General features: G+C 42.1%; 2 pseudogenes; both read right to left on the reverse strand.

Moving 5' to 3' along the window:
* Window positions 1-10,579: 10,579 nt before the first annotated feature.
* On the reverse strand, window positions 10,580-10,673 carry LOC141569300 (U6 spliceosomal RNA; annotated as a pseudogene).
* A 919-nt stretch (window positions 10,674-11,592) lies between these two features.
* On the reverse strand, window positions 11,593-12,419 carry LOC109461461 (small ribosomal subunit protein uS5; annotated as a pseudogene).
* Between the last annotated feature and the right edge of the window lie 78 nt (window positions 12,420-12,497).

Here is a 12,497-nt window from a genome sequence, read left to right on the forward strand (position 1 = left end):
CAGCATGTGGCTTTATTCCAATGGGTGTGAGTGTAGCTTGCTTTATCCAATAAAACTTTATTTATGGACCCTGAAGTTTGAATTTCACATAATTTTCATGTCATGAAATACCCTCATTTTGATTTTCCCCCAACCATTTAAAGATGTAAAATCATTGTTTGTTCACAGTCCATACAAAAACAGTCAGTGGGCTGGATTTGGCCTTGGGCCATTGTTTGCTATCTTTAGACCAAAAATCTTCCATATTGAAAGTGTGCATTTTGTCCTGCTATTTTACAATAGCCAAGATATGGAAACAACCAACATGCCCATCAATAGACAGTTCAATAAAAAAGGTGTGGTAGTGGGAATGGGGCTTTGTAGAAGAGGGTAAAGGGGGTCAAATATACCGTGATGGAAGGAGAACTCACCCTGGGTGGTGAGCACACAATGTGATATATAGATGATGTATGATAGAATTGTACACTTGAAACCAATGTAATTTTACTAACCATTGTCACCCCAATAAATTTAATTTTATAAATTAATTTTATAAATATATATGTGTGTGTATTTTGTATACCCCTGGTCGTTCGCAGAATGTGAAAGAATTCACGAGACTCAGAAAAGTAGGAAAACAAGACAGGTTTATAGAAATTTGGGCAGCGAGGATGCTTTAGATAGTGTCTAAAGAAGACGGCTGCCACAGTTTTCTGTTTAGAAAAAAGAGAAGCACCAGCAGAGGAGTTGCCAGGAGCAGTGTCTAGAGTAGACAGCTGCTCTAGGCGTAGGGTGTTAAGGAGAAAAGCACCAGCAGAGGAGTTGCCAGGGGCAGAGTCTAGATTAGATAGCTACAGTGGGTTTCTGTTCAGCTGGGGTTTTATATTTTTCTGTGCAGTATGTAGGGTGCTTGTTAGCTTGCAGGGAGTTGCTGTTACAATTTACTTCTTATGGGAACCATCCCATTCCCATCCATGATGGATGCAGTGTCTTGTCAGCTTGCAGGGGGCTTCTTCTGGGAACTGTTCCGTTCCCATCAATGATAGGTGCTTGTTAGCTTGCAGGGGGTTGCCATTGCAGTTGGACTTCCCTGGGAACTGTTCTGTTCCCATCTATGGTGGATGTAAGGTGCTGGTCAGCTTACAGGTGCAGTGCTAGCCAGAGGATTCAGTCAAGCGGTTAATTTTTAAGCTCATTCGAGCTAACTCACAAGCTCACTCCTGTTAACTCTTTGCCTGTTTCATCATTACATGTATACAATGGAATATTACTCTGCCATAAAAAGAATGAAATCTTACTGTTTGTGACAACATGGATGGACCTAGAGGGTATTATGCTAAGTGAAATAAGTCAGACAACGAAAGACAAATACTATATGATCTCACTTATATATGGAATCTAAAGAACAAAATAAATGAACCAACAACAGAAACAGACGCATAGATACAGAGAACAAACTGATGGTTACTAGATGGGAGGGGGATTAAGAGGCTGGGTGAAAAATGTGAAGGGATTAAGAAGTACAAATTGGTAGTTACAAAAGAGTCACAGGGATGTAAAGCACAGCATGGGAATATAGTGAATAATATTTTAATAATATGTATAGTATCAGATGGGTACTTATCGGGGGGATCACTTCATAAATTATATAAATGTCTAACCACTATGCTGTACACCTGAAACTAATATAAAATAATATTGAATGTCAACTATAATAAAAAATATATATAGTCACAGGGATATATAGTATAGTATAGGGAATATAGTCAATAATATTCTAATAATTATGTGTCAGATGGGTAAGACTTGGGGTTATTACTTTGTGAAGTATGTAAATGTCTAATCACTATGTTTATTTGTTTTGAAACTAATAAAGTTATATTGTTGATGTGTACTATATAGTTAGGACTACAATGGTTGCATCTGTACTGAACATGTACATACTTTGTTTTCTTGTCACTATTCCCTAAACAATATCACCACTATTTATGTGGCATTTGTATTGTATTAGGTATTGTATATAATCTAGAGATGCTTTAAAGCAGGGGTGTCCAAACTGTGGCCCGTGGCTAACTGTGGCCCGTGATCCATTTTTTATTGGCCAGCAGCAAATTCCAAAAATGTATTTAGTTTACTTAAATAAACCAGGTGAGGCAATACGTACTTCACCCTGAGTGAGTGACCTGGCTATTTTGTGTATTTTACCGCATATGGCCCTTGGTGAAAAACGTTGAAAAAAGTTTGGACACCCCTGCTTTAAAGTATACGGGAGGATGTGCATAGGCTACATGCAAATATTATGCCATTTTATATAAGGGACTTGAGCATCCTCAGATTTTGGTGTGTGTGTGTGGGGGGGCATGTCCTGGAACCAATCCCCTGTGGATACTGAGGGAGGACTGTATTTTTATTTTCCCTCTTTGTTAATTAAAGGAAACATTGTATTTACTCTTCTGCATCTGCCTTTTTAAAAATCTAATATATCCTGAAAATATTTCCATATCAATATGTAGAGTGCTCCCTTGTTTGTTTTTACATTTGCATACTATTCCATTGTGAAGATACACCATAGTATATTTAACCTGTCTCCATAGGCAGATATCCAAATTATTTCTAAAGTCTTATTGTTATAAACAATGCTACAATTTATAACTTAGTGTGCATATAATTTCATATGTATGCAGGTGCCTCAGTCTGGTTGGGATGCTATCACAAACTTCCATAGACTGGAAGCTTATAAATACAAATTTATAAGCTTATAAATATAAATTTATTTCTCTCAGTTCTGGTGATTGGGAAGTTCAAAATCAAGGCGCCAGAAGATTAACTGTCAGGTGAGGGTCAATTTCTTTGTTCCGATGTCCTCATATGGAGGAAAGGGTGAGGGCGCTCCTTGGGGTCTCTTTATTAGGGCACAACTTCCATTCATGAGGGTGCCAACCTCATGACCTAATCACCTCCCAAAGGCCCCACCTCCACATACCATCACAGTGGGAATTAGGTTTCAACATATGTATTTTGGGCAGGACACAAACATTCAGTCTATAACAGCAGGCATTACTATAGAATAAATTCCCAGAATTGCAGATTGAAGGATAAATGCACATCTATAGACATGGTCAATTGTCCTTCCTAAAGTTTGTACCATTCTCTACTTCAGCAGTAATATAAGAGAATGCCTATTTCCCCACAGCCTCATCAACAGTGTGCCAGACTAGACTGGGCTTAGGCAGCAGTGGCTTAACACAACAGAGGTTTATTTCTGACTTAGGCACAGACAGGGCAATGTTCCTCTGTGTATCGACTCAGCAGTCCAGGCTGGTGGAAGCTCCATCATCCTGAGGCTTACACCAAGTGGAGCACTTGACCTTCTCCCTTGGTAGCTGAATTGGGAGCAGAACTGGAGTCTCTTTCGTAGCACCAGCTATTAAATGCTTCAGCCCAGAGGAAGTACGTTAATTCTGCTTGCGTTTTATGGACCAGAATGAATCACATGCCAAGCCTAAATGAAAAGAGAGCAGGGAATTGCATCCTCCGTATCCTTAGAAGTAGAGGAGAACCAGATATTGATGAAATTATTCAACTTCCAGATTCTTGCCAACCTAATAGATGAAAAAACATTCAGCATAGTTTTATTTTGCATTTCTCTTTTTAGGAGTGAGGTTGAGCATATTTTCATGTGTTTAGGAACTATCAACAGTATGACAATTAAGTTCAGGAACTTGTTGCAACGATGTTGCTAACCGTTGTTTTTTTATATCAGAGGGATTCTTCATTATGAATTTGTCCCAACTGGACAAACAATTAACCAAGTTTACTATTTGGAAGTGCTAAAAAGGCTGTGTGAAAAAGTTAGACGATCTGAACTTTTGGCCAACAATTCATGGCTCTTGCATCACAACAATGCACCAGCTCACACGGCACTGTCTGTGAGGGAGTTTTTAGCTAGTAAACAAATAACTGTATTGGAACACCCTCCCTCCTCACCTGATCTGGCCTCCAATGACTTCTTTCTTTACCCGAAGATAAAGGAAATATTGAAAGGAAGATATTTGGATGACATTCAGGACATCAAGGGTAATATGATGACAGCTCTGATGGCCATTCCAGAAAAAGAGTTCCAAAATGGCTTGGAAGGGTGGACTAGGTGCTGGCGCTGGGGCATAGCTTCCCAAGGGGAGTACTTTGAAGGTGACCATAGTGATATTCAGCAGTGGGGTATGTAGCACTTTTTCTAGGATGAGTTCTCAAACTTAATTGTCTGACCTCGTATTCAAAAACTCCTAGCTAATTCTAATGTGCTACAAGACTGGCACCTCCTTGAGATTTCCTACTCAGTTTAGATTTTCCATCTGAGAGAAACATCTTTTCCTCTCCATGATTAGTAGGACAGCGGTGACTAATTCCATGAGAACTTGTCCTAGAGCTAAGACTTTTAAATAATGGTGATAGTTTGATTCAAATTCTAAACTAACTTTCAAACAATAACCATAATATTTATGCCCGATAACTTATGGACCATAATGGGAAGCAGGATGGTCATTCTGTAGTAGAGCCAGAAGTGGAAATCTTTGCCTAAAAACAACCAAGACTCAAGCTTAAATATTATGAGTCTTGCATCAACCCTTGTGATCACCATCTCTATTTGAGGAAGAAAGTATCTTATAATTGTCTTCATTGTACGCTTATCTCTAAAATCTCCTTTTAATTATACTGACAGTGGACTTGAAACCTACGTCTCTCTTTCCTAACACAAAACTAAAACCTCAAAAATTGGTATGAAAGCATGAGCACATTTATTTTCCCCTCAGGTCCTTTTCCACGTTTTTATTTCCTACCCATCAGAATAGTGGTTCTCTGGACATCTTTCCATCTGAAAAGGAAGACTTTGTTTTTGTTTAACCCCCAGATTACCTAGGAGCCTCTCACTCACTACCTAGTGCAAAGCCTAATGAAAAAGTAGCCATGACTTAGGTCAGAGGCTAACACTCCCGAGATTAGGCAATCATGTAGGTCCATACCTGCAGCACTAGAGTGACTCAGGGATCTTATAGAAGTGTACTTATCAGGAATTCATGGTATAACCACCTTGACCAGGCAAATTTTCTACCACAATCATTAGAAACTCTGATTCAAAATAGTTTAAGCAGTAAGGGCATTTGTCATTTCCCATAACAAGAAGTCTTATGTAGAGGGTAGCTCAGGATGCAGGATATCCATAGCTTGGGTCTGCTTCTCTGTGATTTTCTAGGTTCTAACCACCTTCAGATTATGGCTTCATCCTCTGGCTGGTGGCTACAGTCACCCCAGATCTCACACAATGCAGTCATGACAATGCCCAGTGGAAGGACTGCTACGTATTTATTTGTGTCTCTTTTTAAGAGCAAGGAGCACTTCCTCCAGAAACGTTCTGAGAGACACCCCCTTCCCATCCGCACCCCACAGAGTCACGCACCCATACCTTAAAGCAAGCTCTGGCAAGAGTGGGGCCACCCAGACCTGACTTAGACCAAACCGGACTGTGGCTTTGGCATCAGGAAGAAGACAAAAATGACTTCTGGGTAGATGTACAGCAAATGTGGACTAAAACCCTCCCTTACTGGAATTCAGAAAAAGAAGCCCTTTCTAAGATCCTGAGATAATGGAAATTTAGGTGATGGATAAACTCAGCACACGTGTACTGAGTGTCTTCTGGGAACTGGGGTTGGAGATGCAAAGGCGAATACTGTTCTCCATGGCCTGTGTGCTGCTGCTGAGTCTAGTGGAGGAATTCCATTTTTAAAAAATTTATTTTGTTCCATTTGTTTATTTTTGTGATCTTCTAGTTTTTAACCTGGCTCCTCAAATGGATTTTCTATAGAGAGAAAATGGGCTTTTCAGCCGTGATGAGACTTTCACTCCCTACCCCCAGTTTTATTGAGATATAATTGACATAAAATATTGTATCAGTTTTAGGTGTACAACATAATGATTCAATAAATGTATATATTACACAATGATCACCACAATAAGTTTAGCTAACATCCATCACCTCACATAATTGGTTTTTTTTTCTTGTGTTGAGAACTTTTAAGATTCACTCTCTTTGGCTGGCTGCGATCGTAAGTGGCCGGCAGCCAGTGAGAGCTGTGGTGAGCTGCTGTGAGCAGCCGACCCGAGGACTGGTGACCGGCTGCCTGGTGGGGGGGCGGGGGAGAGGGGGGAGTATGGCTCATAACACCAGCATGGGCCAGGGAGCTGTGTCCTACACAACTAGACTGGAAACAACAGCTTGAACCGGAGTGGGGGGAGACGGAAGATTGGGGGGGGGGGTAGAGATTCACTCTCTTAGCAACTTTTATGTATTTTTTATTTTATTTTATTTTTCAGTGGGAAATTTATTTTTATTTTATCTAAGTTCTATTATTTGGAAGAAAGATTACACTTGATCTACATGACCCCAGAGTTTTTGGATCAATATAAAGGGAAAGAGATGTCAGTTTGCTATAATAAACAAATTTCTAATAGTCAAAAATTCCAAATAACTAGACCACCCTAGGGTATCAGGATTTTTTCTTTCCTTGAGGTTTTTAACCAGAGAAAATATATTCTGTCTCAGGGAAATTTATGTAGGGATTTATGCATAAGAAATCTTATAACTCTGTTTTTGCATGATCCTCCATGTTTAGAATTTACTAATGAACCACAATTATATGATACAGAGCCATCTAGAAACAAACAGGTATATAACAAAGCACTTTAATCTCTAACTCTTCCACCATTCTTAGCAATTTTTAAATACTGTACAATACAGTCCTATTAACTTTAGCGACCATGCTGCAGACTATATCCTCACAGCTTATTTATCTGGTATAACTGGAAGTTTGTACCTTTTGACCACCTTCAGCCATTTGCCCACCCACCTCTGGCAGCCACCAATCTGTTCTCTGTATCTTTGAGTTCAGTTTTTTTAGATTCCACATATAAGTGAGATCATACAGTATTTGTCTTTCTCTCCTGACTTATTTCACTTAACATAATGCTCACAAGGTTCATCCATGTTGTCATAAATGGCAGAATTTCCCTCATTTTTAGGGCTGAAAAATATTCCATTGTATAAACATATATACTACATTTTCTCTATCCGTTCATCAACTAATGGACACCTAGGTTATTTCCATATCTTGGCTATTGTAAATAACGCTGCAATGAATGTGACGGTACAGATATCTTTTTGAGATAGTGATTTTGTTTCCTTTGGGTAAATACCCAGAAGTGCAATTGCTGAATCACATGCTAGTTCTATTTTTAATTTTTTGAGGAACCTCCATACTATTTTCCATAGTGGCTGCACCAACTTACAATCCTAAGAGCAGTGCACAAGAGTTTTCTTTTCTCCACATCCTCGCCAACACTTGTTATTTTTTTGTCTTTTTGATAACAGCCATTCTAATAGGTGTAAGATGGTATCTCATGCGGTTTTGATTTGCATTTTCCTGGAGGTAAGTGATGTTGAGCACCTTTTGATGTACCTGTCGGCCAAGGATTTCACTTTCTTGCTCTCTCTCACCCTCCTCCCTTTTTTTTAAACCACCCTTCAATAAAAAACTACTGAGTGCTTTCTCTGTGCCAGGCGCAATGTTCTAGAGTCCCATCTTCAGAAAGCTGACATTGCAGTTTAAATTGTTTGATAATTATATTTCTTATTACAAATAATAATTGTGACCTTTCATCTCATTTAAAAATTCATTGTGATTTTGGTTAGTATCTATAAGAAACTAGTTACATCTGGGCCTGTGGACCTGGGACCATCACATTTGGGGCCATCGAGGTTGTGTCATGCGCTTCCTCAGCTGGCCAACTTGCTTCCTTAAATGACACTTCTGTTGTAACCACAATGGGCGCCAACAGAGGTTTTTAAGCAGTGGGATAACATGTTCCCCTTAGCCTGTCTCAGAGAACTGAAACTTTAAAACAAAACACATTTATTAAAAAAAAAAAAAGGTCAAATCAACCCACAGCAGAACTTGATTTTGATTTTATTTCCAAATGGCCTGGAGGTGTTCTTGGTCTCAGAGGTTTGTCTCTGGCCTTAGTGGCTCTGTACCCGTTAAATGCTGCCTCTGTGGGTAGGCACGGTTTTGCACATCTAAATGACTTGCTTCATTCCCTGCTCTTAGCCTACTTTCAAATTGAGTTCTGCCTACACTTTGCAATGTTCTTCTTTGCATTAAAGTGCAAAGATCAATGTTGAATCAGTTTTGCTTCCAGTCCTTCTCTGATCGGAGCTCCAGTTCTAGCACCCAGACTTCTGCCTGGTGACCCTGGTCAAGGAACCAGAGTTTTAACTTTTAACTTTCCTTCCTTGGCTTTGCTAGCCGGCCATGGGGCAGGCAGCTCTCAAACTCCAGCCACACTGTGTGGGCTTCCCTACCTGCTGCCAAGCAGCCATGAAATTGGTGATTCCAAGGATAGAAACCCAATTACTCTTTTTTTTTTTTTAACTGGGGAAGGGGAACAGTGTGTATTTCCAGGACTTTATTGGGGAACAGTGTGTTTTTCCCCCAGGACCCATCAGCTCCAAGTCAAGTCGTTGTCCTTCAATCTTAGTTGTGGAGGGCACAGCTCAGCTCCAAGTACAGTCACCATTTTTCAATCTAGTTGTGGAGTTGAACCGGCAAACGTGTTAAGAGCTCACACTCTAACCAACTGATCTAACTGGACCGGCTGCCCCTTGGCAGCTCAGCTCAAGTTGTCTTCAATCTAGATACTGAGGGCGCAGCTCACTGGCCCACGTGGGAATTGAACCAGAAACCCTGTTGCTCAGAGCCTGAGCTCTAACCAACTGAATCATCCGGCAGGCCGACTCCTGACTACTCCATTTTAAATATCTATGAAATGTGTTAATTACGGGAGTCCTTCTGAGTTCCCTGTCTCAGCTGGGTCTTTGACAATCCTTTCCTTGATATCTACCGCTCCCATCCTCTATTTCAGTTCCCTCCAATTTCAGCCTCACAAAGAAAATGAAGGCTGTCAGATGTCAGCTCATTCCCAGCTTTGGAAATTTGGACACAGAGATGGACAGAGAGAAGATGACGTAAAGATACAGGGAGAACGCCATGTGAACATGAAGACTGCCATCTCCAAGCCAAGGAGACAGGCCTAGGACAAATCTTTCCCTCACCACCCTCAGAAGGAACCAACCCTGCCTACTCCTTGATTTAGAACTTCTGGCCTCCAGAGCTGTGAGACAATACATTTCTGTTGGGTAAGCCACGGAGTTGGTAGTACTTTGTTACGAAGCCTTAGCAAGCTGAAACAATATCTACATTCTTTCTTTACGCCTTTCTCTGAGAAAGGGGTCTCTCTTCTGTCTGTGGCTTAACTTTCTCCTTCTGGGCCCCTTTCTCCTCTATCCTACCTCGCTTTTTCTCCTTAGCTGTTAACGAGTGTAAAGGTCTAGTCTTGATCCCGTCCTCTACTCCCTTCCTAGCGTATCACCCTGTCTTTCTCCTTCACAGCCAAGTTTAAGAGAGTATTCTCCCCTCCTTGCTGCATAGGCACTTGGCTGCCCAATAATCTGCATTCCACCCACACCACTCCATTGAAACCACCCCTCTGTCCTCATGTACTTCTCTGCAATGTTAGAGGACATTGATCACTCCCTCCTCCGAATTCCACCTTTGCTTTCTGACCACTCTTCCCTTCCCATCTGAGCTGAGTTCTTGCCGTTGCTTCTGGCCTTCAATGTCTGTATTTCCAGGACTCAGTCATGGCTCTCCTCTTACTCTCTCTGGGAACTCCTTCATCTACGTGCTTTCAACTACCACCAATATTCTGACAACACCCAAATACTTTCCATGTCTCTCCCAAGCCCCAGACCTGTATGGTTGATTTTAACATACTATTACTTTTCTTATTTGTTTTGTGTACTGTCTTCTGTCCCATGAGAATGTAAGTTCCAAGTGGGCAGGGCTTTGGGTTTATTTGGTGTACACCCTTTGGCTTAGCACCTGTAATCCACCTGGATGTCCCAAAACTCTTCAAACTCAACATGTCCAATACTTATTAAAACTTTGTCATTTTCCTTTGCCCCTAACCCCAAATATACTTGTGTTTTTTAATTACTCTGAAGTAAAACTGCTACTAGTTCCTTTGCCCAGAAACCTGAGTGGTATTTTCAATGTCGCCCTCATTGGCGAATCCATCACTAAAGCCTGCCCTGCCTAAAGCTCTCTGGGGCACCCCCACCCTGCTCCTTCCTGTCCCATCGCAGCTCTAGTGTGGGTCCCTTCTTCCGTTCCTGCCTGGACTGTTACAAACGTCTTTTCTTTGGCCTGCTCCCAGCTTGCCCTCCTCACCAATGTAAGCTTGATTTTCCCCCTGAAATTCATATGTTGGTTTGCTTTTCCTAAAAATAAAAGCAACTGGTACCATACTGTATAATCAGTTTATGTCCATTCTTTCCCCCATAATGTTAATCTTGTAAGAATTATCCTCTATATTCTTTGAAAGCTTTTCAAAGCTGCAGCTGTCCATTGCAGCTATGGGTGAATCATCCTTTATTCTACCGTTTCTTTAATCAGTTAGGTTGTTTCTACTGTTTTTTTTTCCTCTTTTTATTTTTATGGAACACTTCACGAATTTGCGCAGGGGCCATGCTAATCTTCTCTGTATCGTTCCAATTTTAGTATACGTGCTGCCAAAGCGAGCACTTTTTTTGTCTTATAATTAATGTTGCAATGCATTTTATGGTCCTTTCAAATGCGAATCTGATCATGTCACTCTTGCTTAGAATCCATAAGCGCCGCTCTGTCATTGAAGGTCAATGTTCTGACTCCTCTAACATGGACCTTCTGTTCCCCAAAGATTTTCAGATTGGGACCCGCCTACCTTCCTCTTGTCATCTCCCACCCATAACCCAAACTCTAGTCTTTTCTCTACTTGCAGCTCCCAAATGTGAGCCACTCTGATTTTTTTCACTTAAGCTTCTTTCTACGTAATGTCTTCTCCCTGGTCTTCCTGGGAGTGTGCTGCCCGTGTTCAAATCCTCATCATTCTTTATTTATAGTGATGCCCAAAGATGATATCCACTAAAACCAGAGCGGCCTTTGGGACACATATAGCTATTCCACAGGCAGATAAGATTTCCAAGATGGCCTAGCCCAGCCTACAAGTGCTTTCTTGGAGCTTTCAAATCTGGAAGCAATTCCTGTGCCTATGGTCAGACATAAAGATGAGACAGGCGAGTACAGCGAGGCTAGCCCCAGCCTGCTCTCTTTGTTGGTGGCCTGAAGTGTTGCCCAGGAGAAGGCCTGGAGCCCCGATGGGGAACCCACTTGTAGAGTCGGTTGGCTCGTCATCCTTCGTCCTCCTACCCACGGGAATACCACTCAGCAGTCTAAACAGGGGGTGATCAACTACAGCCCATGGGCCAAATGCAGCCCACCATGTTTTGTATCTCCTGTAACTAAGTGCTTTTACATTTTTAAGTGGTTAAAAAAAGTCTAAAGAAGAGTGTTCTGTGACATGTAAAAATTATATGAAATTCAAATTTCAGTGTCCATAAATAAAGTTTTTTTTTTTTTTTTGGTTTAACAGGCTTGATTTTCACTTTATTGTTCTTGTATAAAATTATGTGGTGGCCACAGCTGGAGCCTGGGTCCTCTCACAGAAACTCTGGCATGGGTCTTTACAAGATGGCCAGTGAATTTTTGTTAGGGAGACTTGGTGAACAGGTCGGGGCTGAGATAGCTGTAGGTCTTAGAGATGGCATCAAAAGTGGCCTTGGTAAAGTTACCCAGGGCGGCAGTGCAGTCCCTGGCTGACGTGTAGCCGTCATTGTACTGGCCATCATCAGCAGCATCTTGGGAACAGGAGCTGAGACAATGCCAGTGCCCCTGGGGGCGGGGATGAGGCACACCAGCTCAGAACCACAGCGGCCGGTCACCTTGCAAGGGACAGTGTGGGGCTTGCCCATCTTGTTTCCCCAATAGCCTCACCGCACCGGGACGATGGAGAGCTTGGCCAGGATGATGGCCCCGCGGATGGTGTGGCTACCTCCGTGGAGCACTTAACACCCAGACCCATGTGTCCACTGCAGTCCCCAAAGGCGACAAATGCCTTGAACCAGGTCCTCTGGCCAGGCATTACCTTCAAAACCTCGTCCTTGAGGGATGCCCCCAGGAAAAAAATCAATGATCTCAGTATCTTGATGGCAGGGAGGAGACAGATCTCCTCCAGGGACTCGATCTTCGTATCCTTGACCAGTCGGCCCAGCTTGGTGATGGGGATCCACTCTGTCCTCAGGTTTGCCTCTGCGAGCTCCGCGGCCTCGAGCCTGGCGGCGACTCTGACGCAGACCCCAGCCCCAGTCGCCTGCTTCAGAATCCTCTGCGATCTCCCATTTCAGTGCCCCCAGGGCCTCGGGGCCCTGCCGCAGCCCCAGAGTCATCCGCCATTTGGTATTCTATCACAGAAGCCATAAATCAAGTTTTATTGGAATATGGCCACTCGCTTTTATATAAAATACCATCTTT

Source organism: Rhinolophus sinicus, linkage group LG16 (assembly GCF_036562045.2).
Source record: "Rhinolophus sinicus isolate RSC01 linkage group LG16, ASM3656204v1, whole genome shotgun sequence".
Lineage (NCBI taxonomy): Eukaryota > Metazoa > Chordata > Mammalia > Chiroptera > Rhinolophidae > Rhinolophus > Rhinolophus sinicus.